The sequence below is a fragment of the Stylophora pistillata genome, chromosome 13 (assembly GCF_964205215.1).
Source record: "Stylophora pistillata chromosome 13, jaStyPist1.2, whole genome shotgun sequence".
NCBI classification, from domain to species: Eukaryota; Metazoa; Cnidaria; class Anthozoa; order Scleractinia; family Pocilloporidae; genus Stylophora; species Stylophora pistillata.
Window position 1 is genome coordinate 18,028,137 of NC_142531.1, and position 23,030 is coordinate 18,051,166.

General features: G+C 40.6%; 2 pseudogenes; one reads left to right on the forward strand and one right to left on the reverse strand.

Moving 5' to 3' along the window:
* Positions 1–5,834: 5,834 nt before the first annotated feature.
* On the forward strand, positions 5,835–9,971 carry LOC148717952 (uncharacterized; annotated as a pseudogene).
* Positions 9,972–10,605: 634 nt separating this feature from the next.
* On the reverse strand, positions 10,606–11,896 carry LOC148717953 (uncharacterized; annotated as a pseudogene).
* Between the last annotated feature and the right edge of the window lie 11,134 nt (positions 11,897–23,030).

The window sequence follows — 23,030 nt, forward strand, 5'->3', positions numbered from 1 at the left end:
GGATGGGGAATACGTTCCCATTTTTCCTATTGGGTTTTTTGGGTTTTCGTATCACGCGGCGGCACAAAACGATTTAGCCCGAGAGGTGATAACTAGTTGTTTACTATTCTGTGTAACTTTGTTGGACGGCATTAACTTCTCGGGCTCCTAGTTCGAGCTGCACACCCACTCTCGTGTATGAGTCGTGAATTTAGATAGGAATAATACCGGAAAACGAGATAGATCAAAGTACGTATGATGCACGATCCTCGCAGTAGATAGCGCTATTTATGCAATAGCGAAAATCAGACCTGAAAAAAATCAGGCCTGTACGGGATTCGAACCACTGACCTCTGCGATACCAGTGCAGCGCTCTACCAATTGAGCTAACAAGCCAACTGGGAGCAGGCCGTTAAGTTGATTCGTAATAAACCCGTGAAAGTGATAAATCAGATGCAATGAATATATGAAGTTCATATATTTTGAACTGCGGTATTAGATACGTATGATGCACAATCCTCGCAGTAGATAGCGCTATTTATGCAATAGCGAAAATCAGACCTGAAAAGCCCAGTTGGCTTGTTAGCTCAATTGGTAGAGCGCTGCACTGGTATCGCAGAGGTCAGTGGTTCGAATCCCGTACAGGCCTGATTTTTTTCAGGTCTGATTTTCGCTATTGCATAAATAGCGCTATCTACTGCGAGGATCGTGCATCATACGTATCTAATACCGCAGTTCAAAATATATGAACTTCATATATTCATTGCATCTGATAGATCAAAGTATTCAGTCATAATTGCTAGTAGGGTTGATGACTGACTTACCATTCAGGCTAATAAAAAAAATAATTGTCGAGTGCCATTGCTATCCGCCAAAAAAAAAGTTGTTACGTTTTTAATTAATTAAAGATTCCCGCTTTTAAAGATTCTCACTTTTAAAGATTCCCGCTTTTAAAGATTCTCCATTTTAAAGATTTTCGCTTTTAAAGATCTTTGCTTTTAAAGATTCCCGTGTTTAGAGATTCCCCATTTTCAAGATTCCCGTTTTTAAAGCTTTCTGGCTCGGCAGTGGCTTTAGTGCCTTAAGCACGTGCTAAATATATATATGCTGTAAGAACGTGGTAAATATATAGGAGAGTGGCTCGGCGGCTCGCCAACAAATCTGCAAGTTTATGGTGAAATGATCATTGCAAAACATCTCCCCATACCTTTTTAAAACTAAGCCGAAACTATCGTTTTCACTGTCCATGTCTTTTTGGGGGCTGCGCGGAAGTCTTGCCAAACTTTGCTTCATATTGGCAATTTTTCCCGTGAGGAATGTATAAGAAAAAAATTGGAGGTGGTTGATCAATTATAATTTACTTAAATATACCGAGTAGAAGTTCTGCAAGTGGTAGCGAGAAAGCAAAAACTGCGAAAGCAACTGCACAAGGAAATTGTCTCGAGTTCGGAATCATCCAAACCAGTTTGATACGTAACTCGCAAGAGGACAAAACCACACATACAATACAGCTACACAACTATGCGTTCTTTGAAATAAATGTTGATAAGCAAGAACCAGTCACGTCAGTTTTACATTTGGGGTGCGCTCTTAAAAATAGAATTATAATGGAGATAAGCTTACTAGAAGAAGGCAAACTTTGCCGAGACTTCGCATCAAACTTTGTTGAGACAGCTCTCGAAATAAATGGATTCTAGTGGTGGTTTCCACTGCGAGGCTGCTTCAGGCTATGTGCAAATTACACCGAATGTTGTCAAAGAAACAAAAGATGCTCTCAACCATTCACCTACACTTATCCCTAATGTGTTCTGATCGGCTGAATGTTTGGTGCATCATGATCCGAGTGATCTCGAATAAAAAATCCTGATCTGGATCCCAAAAGAAGACACCCTTGGGTTTTAATGATTATTGCTTATACGAATTTGCGTGAACTTGGGCTTTCCTGATGCTGTTGGAGCCACCTTGAGGATATGTGATGGTTATTCAATTATAGTTCTGTTTACACGAGGGTGGGGGCCCGAGGTACGTTAGATAAGCCGTCCGCATTTACATACGATCTTAGAACAATTAATACATTCATTTTGGAACTTTCCCAAAAGTGTTCACAAAATTGTGTACAATTCTTCTGCCATGAATAGAAGCACAGGCTCCTCTGACTGGAAAAACCCCCATTTCCTGCATTTTTTGCATAATTAATTAGCTGACTTTGCATTGCTGCTGTGACAAACCGAGAAGACATCTGCAAATTGATATCTTTTTTGATATCATTCGTTAGATAAGTAGCCCTGCTGTCAACAATGTACCGGTAGTTTGGAAAATATGGAATGCCGGAATTCGGAACCGGAACCGGAATACTCAGAATACCCGGAATTCCCTGAATGACCGAAAAATAACAAATTTAAAAAATATTAAAGTAAATTAATAAATAAATAAATAAGAACATTGATGATTAAAAATTAATGGTAAATTCAAAACTTAATTGAATAATTGGATACGATAATTTTCTCTGAGGGTCCCGAAAAAAAAAAACACTTACCGGCACTGTTCATGGAGATGCACGTACAGTATTAGAATTACAAAAAGTCTGCGTCAGGCCAGTAGCTCATACAGCCTAAGCGACGAAATATTTCTACTTACCCTTCCCCCTGGATGGGATGCTAGTCCATCACATGGTTACTCCCCGTTTTAAATTCGCCTCCACCATTTACACACCTATAGATGATGTCTAGCCAGGGCGCCATGACCATTAGGCCTGCACGCTTTTTCAGCCGGAACCATTGCAGAAGATTTAACAAATGCAATATTTCCAATTAGTTTAAAAATCTCTGAACTATTACAAATTAATACTTTACCTTAAATAATTATTAATCACACATTGGGAGCTATCAAAGCAGCTACCAATAAGACCAGCCGTCTACAGTTAAAATTGAGAGATCGTCAGTTACTCGACACCTTTTCGCGTCTATTATGAATACCTTGAATATATACCTTGTTTAGAAGAATCCATCAGTACAAGATATATATTTAAAGGTATATATTCAAGGTATTTATTCAAGGTATTTATAATAGACGCGAAAATATGTCGAGTAACTGACGATCTCTCAATTTTAGCTGTAGACGGCTGGTCTTAATGGTTGCAGCTTTGATAGCTCCCAATGTGTGGTTAATAATTAATTAACTAGAGTATTAATTTGTAATAGTCTGGAGCTTTTTACAATTGAACTATTAAACTAATTGGAGATATTGCTTTTTGTTTAATCTTCTGCAGTGATTCCGGCGGGAAAAGCGTGGCGGCCTAGTGGTCATGGCGCCCTAGACATCCTACAGGTGTGTAAACGGGTGGAGGCGAATTTAAAACGGGGAGAAACCATGTGATGGATTAGCATCCCATCCAGGGGGAAGGGAGAGTAGAAATATTTCGTCGCTTAGGCTGTATGGGCTACTGGCCTGACGCAGACTTTTTTTTACTTCTAATACGTGCATCTCCATGAACAGTGCCGGTATGTGTTTTTTTCTTTTTTTTGGAACCCTCAGAGAAATATTTCGTATTAAATTATTTAATTAAGTTGTGAGTTTTTCATCAATTTTTAATCATCAATATTCCTATTTATTTATTTATTTATTTACTTTTATTTTTTTAAAAATTTATTATTTTTCGGTCATTCCGGGAATTCCAGGTATTCCACGTACTCCAAGTATTACGGTTCCAGTTCCGAATTCCGGCATTCTATATTTTCCAAACTACCACAATGTACCAGATTCGATTTGCTTTGTTGGATTTGTTTAAATATTAAAGAAAGATCGATCAAAATGATTGCTCTTTTATGGCTTGACACTTATCGACTTACATGATATGTGTTGGTGGCAAAAAGATAATTTGGTGCCCGGAAAGCCGATGTAAATCAAAAGGACTGCAATTTTGTTCACCGGTCAACTTTGACATTTTAGTTGGCATATTGTGTTTCTAGTGTACAAAGTTTAAAATGCATCAAAGATTTACGGCTACCAAAATATTTAACTTGTTATTTGTTAAGGTTGAGATAGTTGCTGGTTCACCGGAAAACGAATAAGCTGGGGATACATCCCGCAGCACGAGCAAAATGGCTGTACAGTCTTATTCACAAGGCATCAATCAACAAAAGTGTGTCAGGCTTTTCTGATATTCTGATTGGGAGTGGTTGTCTAGATATCCGCATCTGAAATTGAAACAGCGTAAAATATGCGAAGCGTGTTTCGTAAATGGACACCACTTGAAAAATATTTTAAATATCAAAATTTCCTGACACAGTTTCGTTTCTCATTATCTCTTAATTGTTTGGGCGAAATTTCACGAAAATCGATCAAGTCTTCACACAGGCGGCCCAAGCTCTCTTTGAGAACCACACAAGGAACACAATTTGCATATTTATAAGGATTAGTATGGGATTTTCTACAAGATATCCACAGAGATAGTTAAAAGTGAAAATATTAAATAAAAATGGCTCATCTTGTTCCATACGTGTGTTGTTTGCTCCTGGTGTCATTATTTTACCGATTTCACTTGATTTAAGGGGTTGTTTTGAATCCTGGTTCACTACATAAAAATTTGCGCGCGGCCAGCAAAAATTGATCCCCTTGTACATACTTTAGTTTATTAGCTTCGCCGAGTAGTAGTCTCGTGCGTGAGGAAGTAACGTTTCCTACCCCTAACCCTGCAGGAAACGGGGCCTACGGTTTATTCGTCTTTATCCGAGAAGACTAGAATATCTATCCATTTCTTGATATTATAGAAAGGTAGCAAATTCTCCTCAGTTATTTTAAGACCATGAGTCCGGGCCGGGGCTCGAACCCTCGAACTCCGGCGCTCTAACCAATTAAGCTAACCGTGGGGCGGTTAGCTCAATTGGTTAGAGCGTGGGTTAGATTTTGGGGTTAGAGCGTGGGTTAGCATGCTGTTTTAGCTTTTTTACTTCTGGGGTCCTCCTCGGTGGAGACCAAATAAAAGGTGCACATTATCTTGCAGTTATATAAGGAAGCGGCATGGAACAAATTATTCATTCAGATTGAAGTTTCCACAATTTGGCCAACTCGCTTTCCTACTTGCCTCCTTTGACCAAGAACTTGTAATAGATTTAAGAAAAATCATTACAAAAATAAATTCCTAATGTATTCCGCCAAGGGTCAGTTTCGGAATGAACGCTATTTTCCTCTTAAAAATATTGAAGATAATACGTGCGCTCTCATTGTTCGATAGGCGTATTTAGATGAGAGTAAGGTAAACACGGTTGTGAAATCACGTCTTCGGAGCTTTCTGAACCTCTTATCTGAGAAAATCATAGAGGACTAAATACTCGGCGGGCTAGAAGAACTTTCGAAAGTAAACCCTCGATTGCGTCTCGACTTATCTGCTGCAAAGACCTTGCGGACTTACTTCTTCGTACACTGATTACATGTACACAACAATTCCGAAATTAAGTCACTTACATTAGACTGAGTTATTGTTGTTCATTCCTATTTTTCCCCAGGGCCCTGTCTTTCCCATGCTGAATGAAAGGGGACCTGAGAGTTTCGAAATACATTTTTGAAATGAGTGAATTATAAAACTCTGGTGGCGGAAAACAAGGTGCAAACTGAGCTTTTCGAAAAAAATAACATCAATGCTATTTGAATTTTTTGTCGGTATATTTAAGCTCTTGGTATGCACATGATTAAGACCCTTTCAAGTGTCTCTGCCGCCGTTGACCTCTCTAGTGTAAGCGGAAAACATTCGTTCCGAAATTTCTATTTCCAGTTTGGTAGGAAAACGTTTGTTACTTTTTAGAAATAATTTGGAAATGCTATTTACAAATTTTGTCCGAGGGAGAATGGACCGCAGCATGACTTTAATTTATGGTTTGTATTTAAATTTTCGACTTCAGTTGCTATCTGAATCACGGTTTCGCTCCCTAAATTCTTTTGTTTCTGAATGAGTCCGGAAAATCATTCATTCGAACAATTTTCCTCGAGTATAGTAGACTGGACCTTAAATTTAATCGCACTTAGTGCGGGACTCAACCTCGAATTACGATAATTTGAAACAAAAAAGTTCCTTAAAAGTGACATAAACCTCCAAAGGTTTTCCCTTTATTCTAAGGTTCGCTGCTCTCCTTTGGGAGAGATTACAATTTACCCTACGCCTTTTCTTAAGTTTCCCCGTCATACTATTGGTATAACTGTCTCCCCTTGTGCTTGCATTGGGACCTTAAGCAGTCAGGACGGCGACGCCAAGGAAGACTTCGATTAAAAATGAATTTCTACTCTTAGTTAGAATTTCAATAATGGCTGCATGAGCTTACTGTCTCATACGGTGCCACAGCTCAACTTCAGCATGACGTATAAAAGTAGCGTTGAGTTCCAAATGGAAATTAAAATAATTTGCCGTCGCGCTTTCGGTTCGCAGACGACGCAAATTTTGGCGATTTCACGATGTTGTTTTGCATAGGACGGCTAAGAAATGCACAAAGTTTCAAAATTGCACGTGCTAAGCTATTGTTCTGCAAATTAGATCTCTTGTTTTTTTTAAGGTCCCTAATACATCGACCGAGGGTGTAGACCGACACTACCTACAGTGAATATGGTCCGAATTGTTTAGAGGTAAGCTCAACTAATGAAGTCAACTGCCAAAATGTCGTGTTGGTGAGCCAAGCTTATGCAGAATTTCGAGGGGAAAACTTGAGGAAGTAATGATGAAATTCATAGACTTTTCTCTTCCTCGGAAAGGCAGATATTAAGAGCTATTAAGCAATTTTGCCGAAATGATCAAATGTTTCAATTAAAGTGAATGCATTTTGGTTTTGTACTTCAAACGTTTATTACGGGTGAGTATGCAAAAATGGAAAATTTGTCTCTATTTTACAGGAGTCGTCTGGTCACAGTGTGAGTACAAGGGGTATGAGGAAGGTTTATAGCTACGTCTAATTTGAATAGGAACTGATCGATTACTATCGATTGTTCCTCTACCTAAGAACATTCATTATGTACTAGAGGTAAACGAATGACACTCACGTCGCAAAATTTCAAAACGAAAAAGAATTTATTTCTCTAATCTTACAAGAGATAGCCAGGCCTTAACTCTTCGGTTTTCACGCGACTTCGTAAAATTCAAAGTAAAAATTAATAATCACGGAAGAATGAATAAAGTCAAAACTTTAGGAGGAAGATATAGAGAGGTGCTCAGCAGTTTAGTCAGAATAATTAGCTGTTCCATGTCGAGTGAATGTATTTCGATTTTGTACGTCAAACATATAAAAAAAGTTACATGGATTTGAGCAAGTAAAAACAAAATATTTTACTCTGTTTAACAGAGAACATCAGGCTTCAGTCTCCATTGCTTTAAACGGTTGGATTTTCTATACAATAAGAATCACGGTACAACTGAAGTTTCTTTCTTAAAACGGTAAGCTGTATGTGCGTGAAAATTAACTCTGAATGTCTTCGCGAACTTTTCATTTCCTACTCAGGATGTGATTTGTATAATCAATGGCAAAAATACTAACGAAAATAAGTGAATCTATTCGGTTTAGGACGTCTATAGGAAATGATGGATTTAAGCTTCCAAGATGAAACATTTTTCTCTTTTTAACAAGTAACGTCAGGCTTTAGTACTCACCTCTCTGGAATGGTTAGATTTTCATTTCAAGATCGATCAAAATACAACTGGAGCTTTTTTGAAACGGTTAGCTATCTGTGTGTTATGATCGACGCATTGTCTTCCTGAACATTTCTTTTCATAGTGTGTGCAATTTTGTTGACAAAAATATTAACAAAAATAGGTGAATATATTTTGAATAAAGGCTGATAGTTTCTAAAGAAACTGTTTGGGGTTACGTCGGTGGGGGTAACGAAATAATTTGGATGTATCAACAAAGTTGAAATGGTAAATTAGCCACCGTAACGATTACAAAAGCTGACGTTTTGAGCGTTAGCCCCTCGTCGGAGCGAAAAGAGGAATTGTGGGTTGTGTGTGCTTTTAAAAGCAAAAAATTGAGCTACGTTTTTGGTGGGAACATGGCAACGTGAAAAACACGAATAAATTAGTGGAATGAAAAGCGTTCGTTGATCCCTGTGGGATTTAGACTGCCGGTTTGAAAGATTAACTTTTGTTCAAGAGTTTTACGGCTTTCCGTGCTACCTAAGTGTAAGGAAAGACCGCAGATTGCCATATGTTGCTTAGAATGATTAGGTAAATTGAAGTGTCTAGCGACTGGTTTCGATGTGTCCTTGTCATTCTTTTCCACGTCGCGAAGGTGTTATCGGAATCGGTTTTGCACGTCAAACATTTCAGTATAACAAATAATGGATTTGAGCTTCCAAAAATGAAACAGTTTACTCTGTTTTACAGGAGACGTCAGGCGTCAGTGGTCATCTCTTCGGTTAGATTTTGAAGACAAGATCGACCGCAGTACAACTGAAGCTTCTTTCTTTAAACGTTAAGCTATCTGTGCGTGATTTACTGTATTTAGTGTATAATTTACTGTATAATTGTCTTCGTGAACTTTTCATTTTCTAGCTGTTGTGATTTGCATGATCGTCGACAAAAAAACTAACTGATGTAATCGCTGTGAATTAGGAGGACCGGAAGTCGATCGGTAATTTGCTCCATAATGACCTCATTATTACCGGTATCTACCCTTAAAGGCGTTAACTCCAGAGGACTAAAACATGATAACAAGCAGATAACATTAGCTTTATCCAAAGTAATAAACAATAACTGATACTTTTTTTATTGGGAGGGGAGAGGATTCGTGAGCCTGTAAAACTCTCCTCAAAAGTAACAACAGTCATTTCCCTTGCTTAAACGTTTGCATTTCCTTTTTTCTTTGAAGCTCGCAATTCCAGAGCGCTAAGAACGAGCAATCATCCGAACAATGATGAAATTCTACATGGTTGAGTCCGTCCTTGTATTCGAAATTTATAAAACAATTTCAAGCTTGAAAAGCTGGATCATATTACCTTAGTCTGTAAAAAGGCAAGTCAACAGATAGGAGTTTTAAGTCGTGTAAGAAAACTTATACCCACTTACGCTAAACTACAACTTTATAAAGTCGCCACTTTACCTCACTTTACTTACTGCAGTATCATCTGGCATTTCTGAAGAGCCTCAGACAAACGTAACACGCCGGGTCAGCTGTCTCGAAAAAGTCCCCATTTGGCTACCGCGGTCAAATCAGCGGACATTCCCTAAACAAATTGGCGACTAGGAGATAATGCTTTTCCCGTGAGTAAATATTATTGAACAAGTTTCTGTGGAAAGTGTAGAGATCGTGGAAGGTGAAGGCTTGGAAGTTAGTTTCGCGGATGTTTTGGAGAGGTCGATATAAGTGAATTTAATGTTCTACGGCCTTCCATTCCGTTTTTTTCGGATTTTAAGGAGGCAGTTTGTCAGTCATTAACGAATGTCTACACGAAGATGGAGACTCATGGTATGGATAGGGCTCTAATGTCTTCCATCCCAGCCTGGCCCATGATCTCATCAGAAGTTCTGATATGGCTAAATAGGATAGGGAGGCGAACGTCCGCAAACCCAAAGGCTTCAAATCCCTGGACCATAGAGGTAAAGCGTGACCTCCCTCAAGAGGTATTTGATAGAATGATGAAGTCTGTGCAAGGGGCACCTTCAACATTTGGAGTTTCAGTGGAGGAAAGTACAATAAAATACTGCCAAAGAAATCGTCTCCTCCGTGATTTTTCGAAGTTTTCTGGCCTCCCTAGGAGTGAAGTTTTCAGAAAGCTAAAAAAAACATTTGGGGGAAACGTAAAGGCTTTAAGGCAGAGGTGCTTGTGAGCAGGGAGAGGCCTTTTGTACTAGCCTATAATCGCAAGCGAAAGCAGGTAACTCTCGCTTGCAATTATGGCTGTTGGAATGAGTTTGGATACAGTTTTCATGGGTAATAACAAATATAAGGCATCAAATTACCTTCTCTTTTTGATTTTATTGTGAAATATACAAACTATTTTTGAGTGTTTTCATACAATTAACTTATAGCTGATGTATACAATAGCTATGTGACTGTATTGTTATGCTATTATTGACAGTGAAACTATAGAAACTTTTAATGGCTATCTTCTGATAGAATACCATTCACATAGAAGATAGACTGTAAACCTTAACAAAATTAGTTTTGTGCAGCCTTTCAACTAGGGGTTGAATTGATCACTGCACACAAAACTTTTCAAAGTCTTTTATAATTACATGTATGTGTTCACTGTTTTCATAGCAACAGCGCTGTTATATTTATCATTTTCCTTTAAGCAATCACAAGTGTCTTACCGTAAAGTTAAAAGGAAGTAAAAAACAGGCCTGCACAGACTTCCAGTGTGGTTTTTGTGATTGTGTCACGATATCTAAGCCTTCAAATTATAGTTTTTCTCTTACAGGCCCTTTTGTAAGATATGATCAGTGCTTTATAAAGGTCATTTGTGTCTTGCGTTAAATCACGGCAAAATATCATAAATTAATTTATTTCCCTTCATTTGTTATACAACTGATTTACTGATTAAAATGCTGAGTTTTCAGTGAATTAAAATAGGAAACAACAGTTAATTTCAATAACTGCATGCTCTAAAAGCACTCTTTTGGTGACTTCATTTATCAATTCACGTACCTAACTTCACCTTTGTTTGATTGTATTAACACTCTTTGAAACTAGGATAATCCTGCAGCAATTTTCCCTTCTTTCACACTTTTGTGAAACAGTGTCATGAGGTGATCACTATATAAACAGCAGCTCTTATCAGTGGGATCAGCTTTATGTAGTCCACAGTAGCAGTTGTTACTGTCATTAAAAACTCTTTGAGGAATGTAAACATTTTTACTAGGAGTGTAAGAACAAGGTTCATGATGCCACTCAGGTAACCAAACCAACATAATAAATTCATGCCTGAAAATTTCAGCCCATCGATGTTGGTATGTAGTGTTTGCACTTAACTTCTGTAAAGCTACATGTTTGGCTTCTCTGCCCTCCATTGTTACGGTTAAAAGACCTTAGTTGACCATATTTATCATGGACCTGCCTGGCATGAGCAGGCACAGCATGGCCAATGGTCCAGATAGTGGGATTTACTGAGGTGGGTAACAGTAGTGCATTGGCACAATAGTACTCTTTTGCTAATTGCTGAAGTTGCTTAAGATGAGTATCTTCCACTTCAAATCGGTTGATGATTGAGCACAAATCCCTCAGTCTTACGCCAATTTAAGCTAGGGAAAGCAAATTCTGTCTTTGTTTTGGACTGTCATTGTCCTGCCTCAAAAATGTCAGCAACCTTACAGAGTTGTGACAAAACAACCGTGACTCTTTTCCTGTAAAGCGATACTGCAAATCCCCTTGCTTACCCTGTGTTTCGTCAAACCATTTACGGGCCTTTTTAGCTAGGCAACCAGCCTTCACTTCACATTTAAATGCAGTGACCAGTCTCTCCAAAGAGGTATCCTTTGGAACCTTTGCAAATGTTTTGCATGTTGATAGTATGTAGGACTTACCCACTGCCTCCTTCAACAGCACTTTGAAAAAATACTCCCAGGCATTATTTTTGAGGTGAGGAGGCTCTACATGAGCTTTATCAATTAATTTACCCACCAAAGGAATATATTCTTGACGGCTCTTTTGACGAGCTATAAAATCAGTAACCTTAGACCTCTTGATTCTCGTTGACAAAGGTTTTCCTTTCAGTGAGGCCTTACAGCCTTAGCATCTTGAAGTCTATTGGCATACTGCCAGGGCTTCCATTTACATGAAGGACTGGAGCCAAATGTCCCCCCTAAATCAGTATAGTCTTTTGTACTTACATTTGCAAAAGTTGAAAAGAATGTAGCAGAATTACTAAGCTCTCCACCAAGCATTGCTAATATTTTCATGTCATAAGGAAGCTCTTCAAAATGAAATGACACATGTAAACCATTAATTTCGAATACACATCCCTCTAGATCCCTAATTTGTTTACATACAAAGTTTATGTACTTTTTTCGCAACAAGGGAGGTCTCCTCTACATTACCCCCAAGGACTAAAAAATTGTCACTGCTGGGTGCCACTCTCTTTCCAACATTAAGAAAGCTGATAAGGAATGAACAAGCAGATTCATTTTTACCAAAAGGGCATCCATCCCCCCAAATACAACGAGAAACCTACCCTCTGTTTCTCCAAACCATTTTAATGCACCTTTGCGTTTCCCCTGCATGTTCAAATAAAATTTTGCTAGTCGGGGCAAATACTCTCTTAAGTCTCTAAAGCACCCATTAATATTCCCATCATTAATGTCTGTAGAGAATTCTTCTTCAGTGAAATAGACCTTTCCTACATCAATCCTCTTAATTTCATTTACAAGAGAATTGTAAGTAAGAAGTTTTGGTATAGGGCAGTTTGACAATAAACTTAATAGCTGTCTTACCCCCACCCCCCCTCTTAGCATCACTAGACTTCATTGATGATGCTAGCCTCACAGCTTGGTATTTCCTTTACCCCATTACCCCAGATGTATAGTAAGTAGCTATGCTACGCAATACATTATCTTTTGAACATTCAAATTCTGCCAACTGTTCTTTTTTACATTGCTTGATGATATAATTTGTAACCTTACTGTTAGATAATATACAATCACCTAGAACACTGGTTTTGCACTTTTTAGATATGATGTGGAAGAGACCATCAAGTGCATGTCTTTTATTGGAAATTGTTTCTCCATGAATCTTCTTGGCAGCTTCAAATGTTTCTTTACATCTACGCTGTAGTGTCTTAGGTGAGACAGTGTCAGTTGGTGGACACACATGAGTTACTGTTTACAAAAATGAGACTACTGAATATGCCTTGTTATTTTTTCATAGCTTCTAATTCTGAATTCCCAGATAGAATGGTGTTGTACACTTGAGACAATAGCTTTATCTAATACTGTAATCCAGAAAGTATCCTTGCAATATACATATGAAACAGTGTCATGAGTGTTCATGTTAGATGTCAATAAAGGCATAAATTTCCTACTCGATATTATCTGTGTATGTGGGGAATATGTATCTTCCTCATGTGAATGGTGGCTTTAAAGTCTCATGGGATCCCTGGGGCAGTGGTGACGAGATAGAATTGTAAAATTAAACGAGACTTACCTGTAAGTTGAAGTTTGATTGAGATTCTATCGAGTCACCAACTGCACCAAGGGATCACATATCCACCCTTGGTTTGTAAGGGTATGACTTTAGTATGCCCACCCATTATGTTTTATACCTCTCTTCTGAGGTAACACTACTATACATTGTTCACATTCACATTTCGGCTTTTAATACTGATGTTGCGCATGCGCTAGGCAATCTCATGTGATCCCTTGGTGCAGTTGGTGACTCGATAGAATCTCAATCAAACTTCAACTTACAGGTAAGTCTCGTTTAATTTTACAATTTTGTCTGTGTATTCTTCTATCTGGCGATATTTCCGTCAGTCCAGGACCTAATAATCTTCAACCTCCTGTAGGCTTCAGAGGTTTATCATTCTGCCACTGGAAAATCCAACGACTGACCGACACCAAATTGGAAGAAGTATCGCTAATGCTCACCTCGAACAGTTATGGCTTTACGTCGAAGAGATTTGGAACTGGATGACCTTGAAACTCTCTGGCTTCAAATTTGCCCTCATAAATCAAAGAGACCGATTTTGATATCTGGTGTTTACCGTCCACCTTCAGCCAACAAAGATTATAATGAGAGCTTGGGTAAAAATATTGAAAATGCCATCTCCAAAACAATGAATTGATTATTCTGGGAGACTTCAATTTGGATTATATTGATTTCACCTGTTATTCAAAACATTGTCTCGCAAAGGCACTGAACAGTCTTGGATTAACGCAGATGGTAAAGGGGGTAACAAGACCTGGCTCTGATGCGTGCTTAGACCATATTTATTCTGGTCATCCAGCTAGAATTAGAGAAGTATCCATAGGTAAATCTGGACTTTCCGATAACTTTCCGGTCACCATCTTGAGGTGCTACAAAACCATGGATGCACAACGTAAACAACATTCCAAAATCAAATACAGAAATATCGACAAAATCAACAAAGAGTGCTTTCTGCGAGACCTAAGAGAAGCCCCTTGGGATATCTCCTTTGTTTTTCGAGATGCCGATGACATTGTTGAATCTTGGTACAAAATCTTTAATGACATTCTTGATAATCACGCACCTTTGAAGTCCAAGAGTGTGAAGAAAATCAATCAGCCGAAATGATTCACTAATGATCTATACAACGAAATAAATAAACGCGATAATCTTCTAAAGAGGGCCAGGAGAACACAAAATGAGCAAGATTGGTCTGCTTTTAAACTGGTTAAAAACAAAGTGACGAGGAAACTAAGAAATGCGAAGGAACAGTACGTTAAAACTCAGTTCAGTAAAAATCAAAAATGTCCAAAGAAACTTTGGTCTTTAATTAAAGACCTATCTAAAGACACAAAGAATAACGACGACTCCGTCCCTATTGCTGACGAAAATAACAACTTGATAAAGGATGACCATTCAATCGCTGAACGCTTTAACCGCTTCTTCGTTGATGTATATAAACGTCTCATAAAGGCGGCACCTGTACTTCATTATGATGCTCTTCCTGGTCCACCAGACAAATCTAACAGTCAAATTGAGAATCTTATTCCGCAAATAACTCCTAGTGAGGTTAACGATTATCTTCTAAGTATACCTACATACAAAGCAACGGGAATTGATGGGCTTGGTGCCAGAGTTCTAAGGATTGCAGCTCCTAAAATATCATGCTCCATAGCTAAAATTATAAATCACTGTATTGAAACTTGTACATTTCCCTCACAATGGAAAATAGCAAAGGTTAAACCTCTATTCAAGAATCAAGGAAACAGGCAAGATATTCAAAACTATCGTCCTATTAGTATTTTGCCTGTTCTTTCTAAAGTCTTTGAAAGACAAATCTTCAATGCTGTGAACACCTACTTAGCAGAAAATTCACTTTTATACCGCTTCCAATCAGGGTTCCGTAAAAACCACTCCACGGATACTGCTTTGTTGTTTCTTCTGGACCAAGTCCTTCTTGACCTTGATAAGAACAACGTCAGCGGCTTAGTTTTTGTGGACTATAGCAAGGCATTCGACTTGATCAATCATGACATTCTCCTGGTAAAGTTAAGATCATATGGATTTCCAGATAATGTTGTAAAGCTATTGCAGAGCTATCTACTCAATCGCAAACAGTGTGTTACTGTAAATAACTCGACTTCGTCACAACTTACGCTAACCAATGGAGTTCCTCAAGGTAGCATATTAGAACCTCTACTTTTTTTAATTTTCGTCAATGATCTTCCCGAAGCTGTTGGATCGGACTCAACTATCCATGCTTACGCGGATGACACCACATTTAAAGCCAGCGCTAATATCGATAATGCACCTTTGGAATTGGAACGACGTCTTCAAGAATACATGGATAAAATTAAGTAAATGGTCTAGCGAAAATGGGATGGTCCTAAACGCCGTTAAAACCAAAGCATTACTTATCACCGGAAAGAGGCTACATTCATCATTAGCTGATGGCAATCACCTGTCAGTGACCCTTGATGGGGCCGAAATAGAACAAGTAACTTCTTATAAATTGCTTGGTGTAACACTCGATCAAGATCTTACATTTAGTGACCACATTTCTAGCCTAACGGCCAAGCTTTCTCAGCTATTGGTTTATTGAAAATATAAAGAGATACCTTCCAATAAAAGAAAGACTCTTATACTATAACGCTTTGATTAAACCCTTCCTTATGTACGGGAGCATGGTTTGGAATATCTGCGACGCTAAAGAACTCCACTGTCTCCTAAGGTTACAGAAAAGGGCTGCCCGAGTAATTCTTGGAGTGGACTCATTCTAGAAGTGTTGTAAACTTTAGTAAACTAGGCTGGTTGCCTTTTTTTGATGAAATCAAACTAAATAAGTGTACAATGATTTTTAAGAGCCTTAAAGGCGATGTTCCGATTTACATCAGAGACTTGCTCAAGACGAACAGTTCTGTACACAATAGGTCTACTAGACATGGCAATTTAAATTTAGTGTGTCCCAAATACCTAAGAAATAACGATGGTGGCAAGGCATTCAGTGTTGACGCAGTTAAGTTATGGAACTGCCTTCCTCGTGATATCAAAAATAAGCCCAGTATAAAACTATTCAAAACAGCTGTGAAAAAGCATTTTATAAGCTCATATAAAAACCTGGACAACTTTGAAACAATATTAAGCAATAGCACATTATCTAATTTTAATTTTTTATAAATTGATTTTATCTTTCTGAATATTTTTAATATATCCTGCTATTTCTATCATAGAATTTTGTAATTATATAAATATTTATTTACTTATCAGTTTTTTGTAATGCTGTATAATCTAGTTAGAGGCCCACAGGTTTGTCAGCTTTTCAGCTGATACGTGTCCCCCTCTATAAATAAAGTCCTTACTTACTTACTTACTTACTTACTTACGAGATTGCCAGATACAAAACCTAGAAACGTTGCGTGTCTAGACAAAAATGTGGGGAATGGCAACAAGCTCATCAGAGCGGAAACCAAAGATTACATGACGGGGAAAAAGAACAGGACACATATGAGAGTAGCAAAACATGAGAGACTGCACCTAGGAGAGGACACTTTGAGCAAATGGACAGGAGAAGAACAAGTGCTCAAGTGACTCTACCGAGGCGCCACAGAAACACGGTAATGGGACAGTCAGAGCAAAGGAAGAGAGACGCTGGGCAGTATAAAGGACGCCGTGTGCTATTTTCCAGTTGAGATCGATGACTTTGTGATCCAAGTTGAAGAGCGACAGGGAGCGCCATGTTGCAGGCCAGTCCAGACAGGGATACAAATCTTGAAATTTTTCTATGCAATGCGGTGGAGTCGTGTTCTCGGAGAGAAGGTAGAGATAGCTAGATTTAGTAGATATCTCTGCAACCGGAGTACAGGTGAGAGAAGACCCAATAACCAAATAATTCTTGGACGGGGCAAAGGAGCCGTTGAACCCACGCCACGCCAAGACTAAGGATTGATAAAAGCGCGGCAAGACTCGGTGGTCAAATGAGAAGGGGCGGGAGAAAACTACTAGGGGGGGACTCCGAAGGACGAGAGAAACCAGAAGGACAAAAAAGAACAACAACCAGATGGAGAGGAGGCGAACCTCTTGACCCATTGACCAAGAAGAGCCCATACTTTGTATTTTACGTCAACTACTGAGAAACCACCAAGCAGAGGAGGCTGCGACACAGAAGAGCGCGCAACGAGTTCGCGTTTACCAGACCAAAAAAAAGAGAAAACCAAAAGAGAGAGTTGTTTCCCCACCCAGGCCGGCACGTGGACATGGGAAGCCACATACCAAACCCGGGAGAGGGCGACGGCATTGACCACCAAAACCCTGCCGGTAAATGACAAGGGGCGAGAACGCCAGGACTGGAGAACACGATCCACCGCATTAATGCGTGGGCGCCAGTTCTCTTCGTCCAGATTCCCAGGGCCGAAAAAGATGCCGAGGATCTTGAGGCTTAATGCTGACCAGTGAAAGTGGACGAGGGGGGGGGGGGGGGGTGATCAGTACGGCTGCGCCACCCGCCCAACCAAAGACCCTTAGACTTTGCAATGTTCAGTTTCGAACCAGAAGCCTTTTCCAACAGGGAATAATCCTCGAGAGCGGCCTTGATGGCATCGTCAGATGTTAAAATTAACGGATTGTCATCCGCATATTGAGAGATGGGGGATATAGGGGGACAACCCGGGAGACTCAACCTACAGATACGGGAATTTTACAGGCCAAAACCTCTGAAACCAGTACATATAGGAGGGGCGACTGTGGACACCCTTGCCTAACACCAAGAGAAAGACTAAAAAAGGATGTTAGATGGCCGTTGATATTTACCGCGCTCTGAACTGAATTATAGAAAAGGTCGACCCTGGAAATAAAAGAGGGGCCGAAACCCATAGTCAGTAAGGTGAACCGCATAAAACCCCAGTCAACTCTATCGAAGGCCTTTTTCTGATCTAAGGAGAGAACCGCAATGGGAGTCCCAGAGGACTTTGCGTAGGTGACAACATCTCTAGGAAGCCCAACGTTCTCCCCAATGTATCGACCAGGAACCCCACATGTTTGGTGACGATTAACAACTAAATGAATGACACGAAGAAGGCGACCAGCGATGGTTCGTGCCGCTAGTTTGTAATCGACATTCAGAAGTAATATGGGTCTCCAATTACCAGGATCGAGGCGATCCCCTTTTTTTTAAAGCAAGTGTAATTACCCCTCTGCGCTGCGAGAGGGAAAGAGAACCAGAAGAAAAGCAAGAGTTGAGGACAGTAACGAGATCAGGACCAATGACATCCCAAAATTTCATATAAAACTCCCTATGGAGCCCATCCAACCCGGGAACTTTGCCATGAGCCATGCCTCTGAGGGCTTTAAGTACCTCAGATAGTGTGAGGGAGCCTTCGCAATGGTTGGCCTGATCACGTGGAAGTGTGGTGGTCAGATTGTGAAGTAGTGAAGATTGAATAAGAGGGTCAGTGGGCGAAGCAGGGAAGAGGCAAGAGTAAAAAGATCGGAGGGAAGCACATAAGGCAGAGGGAGAGGAGACGATAGAGCCATCAGGATCTCGCAGCGCAGCGATGAGACGGTCAGTGGAGCGCTTTTTCTCTAAATGGAAGAAATATGCTGAGGAGGATTCCCCTTCCTCCACCCATCTTATCCTTGAGCGGACTTGTGCACCCTTAGCGGCTAGGGAATCTATTGCAGCCACTTGCGAGAGGGCTGACTGGAAGGGGCTCACACAAGAGGTAGTGCCGGCGTCGAGCTTGTCTTAGAGATGTTGAATTAGTCTCACCAGGGTGTCTCTATTAGCTGAGGAAGCCGAGGACTTCCAGCAGCAGTAACGTACAGTAAGACCCTTGATACGACTTTTCCCTTCATCCCATCATTTCCCAAGCGTGGGGAAGCGGGGAATGGAGTTGCGCCAAGCAAGCCAAGCATCTGTCACGAGATGTATATATCCAGGGTCGTCTAAGATGGAGGCATTGAACTTCCAATAGCCACGACAAGGAGGGGTGGCGTCAGGGATAAAGGTTGAGAGCAGAACACCACGATGGTCAGAAAACGAGCAGCAATAGACGGAACAAGAAGGAACAGTAGAAACCCACGAAAAAGGGACGACAAAAAGGTCGATACGAGAGGCGAGACTGCCATCCCACCTAGTCCAGGTGAAGGCAGGGGAAGAGGGGTACAAGTACCTCCATATGTCGATCACGCAGCACGATTGGAATAAGTGGCTGAGCGCAGAGGAGCTCTCGCGGGACGTGCGGGCGGGGTCTGAACCGCGAAGGTCGAGAGACCTGTCAAAGACCGCGTTGAAATCACTGGCCAGAAGAGTTGGGATCGAGGGATCAATCCGAGTATGAAGGCTATCGAAGAAATCGTCGCGCGCAGGGTTGCAGTTAGGAGCGTATAGGCACACAAAACGGAACACTTTACCAAGAAAGGAAAACTCACACTAAGATAACGGCCAGCATCGTCACACCAAGAATTATTTAAAGACAAAGAGGGACGAAAGAGAATTACACAACCACAGCAATGGACAGAACCAGGGTAGGCGACAGCATTAAAGTCAGAGGAAGAGAACCACGAGGAACATTCAGACACGGAGGAACAATGGGTCTCTGGAGGTAGACAACGTCTGCACTCGCAGGTAGGATCCGCAACCACTACACGAGGCTGATCCGTTTGGAATGATCCCTGATCCCATTACAATTTAAAGTAAGTATGGACAAAGCCATCAGAAAAAAGGGAAGAGTGCCCATTATTTCTTTTTAGAAACACCCTGACTAGTGGCCAACCTGGCAGCCGCAGTCACACCCTTACGAATAGAGTGGTGGCCAGGGGCCTTCTTTGAAGATCTTTTACGAGGGTTGGGCGACCTGGAGGGACGCGCAAGGCCAGTTGCACCGTCAGATGAGACTTCAGAAGCAGATATTTTAAAAGGAACAGGGGTCCGGGGCATTTCATCGTCCTCCAACTGGGAGGCGTCGGCCCAACATGGAGGAAAAGGTTCATCCGCAATACTTCCAAAGTTATTTAGACTAGTAACCGTACTTAGAATAGGGTCTTCTCCTAGATAAATTGTACTATTATTTGTACTATTATTTATACTATTGTTTGTGCTATTATTTTTACTATTATTTCTACTATTATTTCTACTATTATTTGTGCTATTATTTGTTTCATTGACTAAGTTTTCACTACAATTACTAGATTCACCAACAGAATTTGGTTCATCAATACTGTTGAAACTCTCATCAAACAGATCAGGCTTTACGGACCCACTTGGGGCAGGGGTCTCCTTATCAATCAGATAACCACCAGTGCTGACAACACGACTAGGGGCGTCCCCCTCTTCGACCACCACAACACCATCGGAGGGTTCAGGACTGACATCCGGAGCGGCTGCATGACTCTCGGCTGCAGTCTCCTCAACGGCGCTCGCGTGAGCGGACCCGTGGGGAGCATCTGCATTAACTTCAGGGCCAGGGGCAAGCTCAGGAGCGGCCTGCCCGCGATCTTGATTTGGGCTCGAAACAGCAGTATGGTGACTCCAAGCCAGAGAACAAGTTCGGGAAAAATGCCCAGTCTGGTGACACCTAAGCATTTGCCTTTGTCGGGGCAGGAAGAGGACTTGTGTCCTACCGCACGACAAATGTCGCAACGGAGGGGCTACCCTGACTCTATATATCTTCCATTGCACCTGACTCCATTGATGACAATGAACCTGAGTATTTCCCTGCGACACACCATGCGGACCAGGCGGGTCCCAGTGGACACTGCTGGCCTCGCAGACCATTTCTGGAAGCTGACACTCTTAACATCCCCAGAAGGGCTCAAAGCAGCAGATATTGGCTCAATAGGACCCTCGAAGGAGTACCAAATATTACATTAACTAAGGTGACTTGGGGGGGGGGGGCCGGTGGGGGCTTGATGACCTCACACGTTACCCCGTTAATAGTAATCTCGCCAAGCCTTTCATAGTAGGTTTTGGCTTCCTCAACATCAAAAGTTACATGGGCAACACGATTCGGGACGGCATGAATGGACGCAACTTTGTGTGGAGAGTCCTCCACAAAAAGGCATAGATAAGACTAAACACATCCTGAGGGAGCATCCCTACAGGGAAATGCTCACAACGGATGTCAAATGTCCTTGGCAAGGACAACACCATTGTGAAAACAAGAAAGAAAAAGGGGCAAAAAAACGCCCAAAAAGCCCTAAAGTGCCAACTAGCGAAGTTGGAAACCAACCAGACGAGCAGGAAAGTGGATGGATGACCAAAGTCACCAAAAGGAAAAGGGAAAGGAGAAATCCTCACGGTAATACTGACACAAATCCTGCCTACAAGGTATGACGTCTTCCAGAGAGTAGAATCACCTCAGCTGTCCGCAAAGTAGAGTTTACCCGCGTCAGGTTGCAGATATGCTAGGAAGTTCCTGCTAAAGCTAAGAATATTCTTTTTTAATGACGACGATCGCGCGCGCACTAAACGCAACGAACTTGACAATTATCGCGTATTTTCAAATATCTTTGATTGTAACCGTCATTTCTGACAGCCGCCTTATTTTTGCGGGCAATTCGAGCAGAGGCCAAATTTTGCCAGCACTTGTAAATTGAATTGGACCATTCGATACCCCTCACTTTCAACTAGACTTTATTAGATTTCAATTTTGTCGAAACGTTTCTCCTGGACTCATTCTTTGCTCTAATCGATGGGTTGATAAAAAAAAAAAATAATAAAAGCTTTTAGTTTTTGATCAGGGTATTCTCGTTTCTTCTTCACCCAACTTAGCACTTATTTCATTACTCCTCCCCAATCCATTTCCGATCGATTGCTAAACAATCAAACAAAATGGCGGAATATAAGGAATGATATTACTGCAGACTAGCTTGAACTGAACAAAAAATGGAATAATTAAAATAAAAAGAAGAATTTTGCATAAAATTGTGGCTGGCTCTGAGGGAGGAAGAAATTTGGCGAGTTCTTTGATCTCAGTAGCTAAATCGATTATTAAATGGCTTGGGTAATGGAATTTCTCGCGGCTGAAAACGAAAATTGACATCTAGAGGATTTGACATCTTGAGCCTCGTTGCCTTATCGCCAAGGCACTCTTTGAACCCTAAAATGTTTTTCATATTCATCAACAAAGTCGGATTTTCTTCTCAATAAAGGGCTATTGGGTTTACGAAATAAACAAAAATATATATGGTTGCTTGTAGATATGGAATTTCTCTTCGAATATTCAACTCGACATCTCACTCGTTCGCTGCGCTCTCTCGTGAGCTGTGTTTTGATCGCCGTTTCATATTTGAGATCTCTCATTTTTTTTTGTCCGTTGACCTTTAGTGACACTTGCACGACATGCTTAAGTTTATAAATGTATCGCGTTATTTGTAGCATATGGTCGTTCGCTTTAAGGAGCACAGATTGTGAGTGTTTGCCTTTTGAATCATGTTTTAGTTGTAGTCTTTGCTTGTTACCTTAGGTTTCTCTCTTACTACCGCTCTTGTTTGCCTTTTATCATAGTTTTCACCGTTGTACAAGTTTGGTTGCGTTTAAAATATCCGTATGGTTCGAGTAAAACGAACGAGAACGACACGAGTCGAATACCTCTGCACTGTGTATTGATTTCTAAACAGCGAGCGCCGCAGTCGCCGCAACAAGCTATCGATTTGAACACTCGAAGAGTACTCCATATATATCTACTCGCGCCCATGTATTATCCATAATTTTTCTCGGCAAATATTAATAGCCTAGAGTGGCTCTCGGCTATCGTCTCGCGCGACTCTTACACTTCTTTCGTGCTTAGCAACCTCTCGCGTGCATCCATAACCCAAGAGTGTAGCTGTGGTATTTACCATTTGTTAAATAGTGTCATTTCTAATAGCTTTAATTAAATAATGACATTTTATGTTTCTGTTTATGTCTCAAGGATTGTCATAGAAAGTAGAGTTGTCCAATGATACTATTTAAGACAGGAG